Source organism: Myotis brandtii, unplaced genomic scaffold, assembly GCF_000412655.1.
Source record: "Myotis brandtii unplaced genomic scaffold, ASM41265v1 scaffold185, whole genome shotgun sequence".
NCBI classification, from domain to species: domain Eukaryota; kingdom Metazoa; phylum Chordata; class Mammalia; order Chiroptera; family Vespertilionidae; genus Myotis; species Myotis brandtii.
The window spans coordinates 5,893,026-5,895,010 of NW_005356870.1; the positions used below are offsets into that span (position 1 = coordinate 5,893,026).

The window sequence follows — 1,985 nt, forward strand, 5'->3', positions numbered from 1 at the left end:
GTGCGCTCCGGTGGTGCCCGCGGTGGAGGCGCCGAGCCCGGAGCGCACGGGAGCCGGAGGGGTGTTTGCGATTCATTTGATCCTTGCGTTCAGGAAAACGGGGAAACTTTCCTTGGAGTTCCGGGAGGGGAACGGACTCTTCTGCTGGTCCCGCTGCTCGGTTTGGGGCCAGACCGAAGAGCTTTGGGAACGCTGGTGTGGAGACCGCCTTTCCTCCCCGGCAGTGTGGTCAAGGAGTGGGGAGCGAGGGGCCACCCGGGCCGCCCGGACCAGGAGCCCGGTGGTGATGGCTTGGGGCCCCAGGGTCGTAGCTGCCCCTTAGCGGCTCCGGGTTACATGGGGTGTGCAGAGGGACTGAATGATGCCTCTTCCCTGAGCTATGGCTGAGCCTCCGAAAGGCATGCCCTGGGCACGTTCTTCAGCCTTGCCTCTGCTGCCCCTTCCCCAGCCAGGACACACCACACACCACACACACCACACCACACACACGGACCTCTCCACTTCCAGGTCCTGCGAATGGGAATGGAGGCAGGGCAGGCTGACCGGGGACTGTGTATTTCTCTCAGGTAGAGAGAGCCTAGTCAGCAAGCACATAGCTGCGCAGAGCCCATAGGGGAGCCGAGCCCGGAGATCTAGCGGCGAGGAGTTTTGCAATAAGTCAGGTCCAGAGTCAGGTTCCGGAGACCTTATTGATCGCAGCCTGAACTGATGATGGTAGCAGCCCCTTCCCTTTCTGAAACTGAATTTGGACACGAAGCACTGGAGAATTCTGCAGTTATTTTCTTATCTGGGGGTCTTGTGCAACTCGGGATCCTTCTTACTGGTTTAGACTGCAGTGGGTCTAACCCAGAACGCATTCCTACTGCTGGGATTAGATTGCATAGCATTGGAGAAGGAAAAAATAAAATAAAAAGTTAGGTGGCTATCATAACTTACCGTGTGTGTGTGTGTGTGTGTGTGTGTGTGTGTGTGTGTGAAGGTTGTCACTCTCTCCTCTCTGCCCGGGCAACCCTTGCCAGTGGATTCTTGAAATCCAGACCCTTTCATACATATTTTTCTTTTCCACTGCTGCATTAATTTAATTGTAATATATGTACATTTTTTAGATGAGTGTTTTCTGATAATCTGTCATTTCAGGGGAAGGCATAAACAACTTTTGATGCAAGTATGAGGGGCAGTATTTTGAGCCAAAATATTTAAGTTTATGGATCTGGATCTGGCCAGCATTCTTTGTAGTCTTTTGGAAAGGAGGTGGGCATGTATCTGACAGCTCCAGTCTTCAAATAGTAGCCTCAAGTCTAGTGCACAAGTTTGCAGAGGCAAAGATATTTTATCATGACTTGGATCAGAAAGCATGCTGAAATCTCTTTCTTGTCTCACACTGCTGCCTCCCACAGAAATGGGGGAATTTGCATAATTCTGGGGGCTGCCTTCCCTCAGAGGTAAGGAATGTGGGCTGGGAAGGTGCCATTGCCATTCCCAGGCTGTGGAGAGCGAGCTGGTGGGCGAGGTGAGGTGCGGCTCCCGATTTGTGAGTGTCACTTGAGTTCTTCACCATCTTTTACTTAAAACAAACTGAGATCCTTGTAGGCCCTCTCTAGACCTACAGAACTGGGAAAGAATCCTTTCCAGCTGGGCAGGGTGGTACATTGTTTGCCGCGACTGAGAAACCAGTTTTGAGAGGATGCAGCGCGTCGGAAATGGTGAGGAGCCCAGGGCTTTGTTGACCTTTGCATCTCTGAGCAGTCCTGATGGTGAAAGTTGTGCCTTTGTCAGAGAATTGCAGAGCCTCAGGTGGGCGTGGACAGAGTGCCCTGAACTGGGGGGCCTGAAGGAAGCTCCCCTGGTGTTGGTGATCCGGGGACCTCCGGCACCAGGCAACCAAGACAAGTTTGTGCTCTCAGGTGCCCGTTGCGGAAACTGCTTCTCTGTGGCTCTGTGGTAGCTCCTGGGAAGTAGCTGGATGTCCAACCCCTCAGGGAGCC

General features: G+C 53.2%; 1 protein-coding gene across 1 annotated transcript in view; it reads left to right on the forward strand.

Annotated features, from left to right (window-relative positions):
• The first annotated feature begins 1,547 nt into the window (after positions 1–1,547).
• LOC102258102 (tyrosine-protein kinase SgK223) overlaps positions 1,548–1,985 on the forward strand; it is a 48,290-nt gene continuing 47,852 nt past the window's right edge. The window contains exon 1 of the mRNA XM_005864093.2: positions 1,548–1,703. The gene's annotated coding sequence lies outside the window, so the exon portion shown is untranslated. The remainder of the gene's footprint in view (positions 1,704–1,985) is intronic.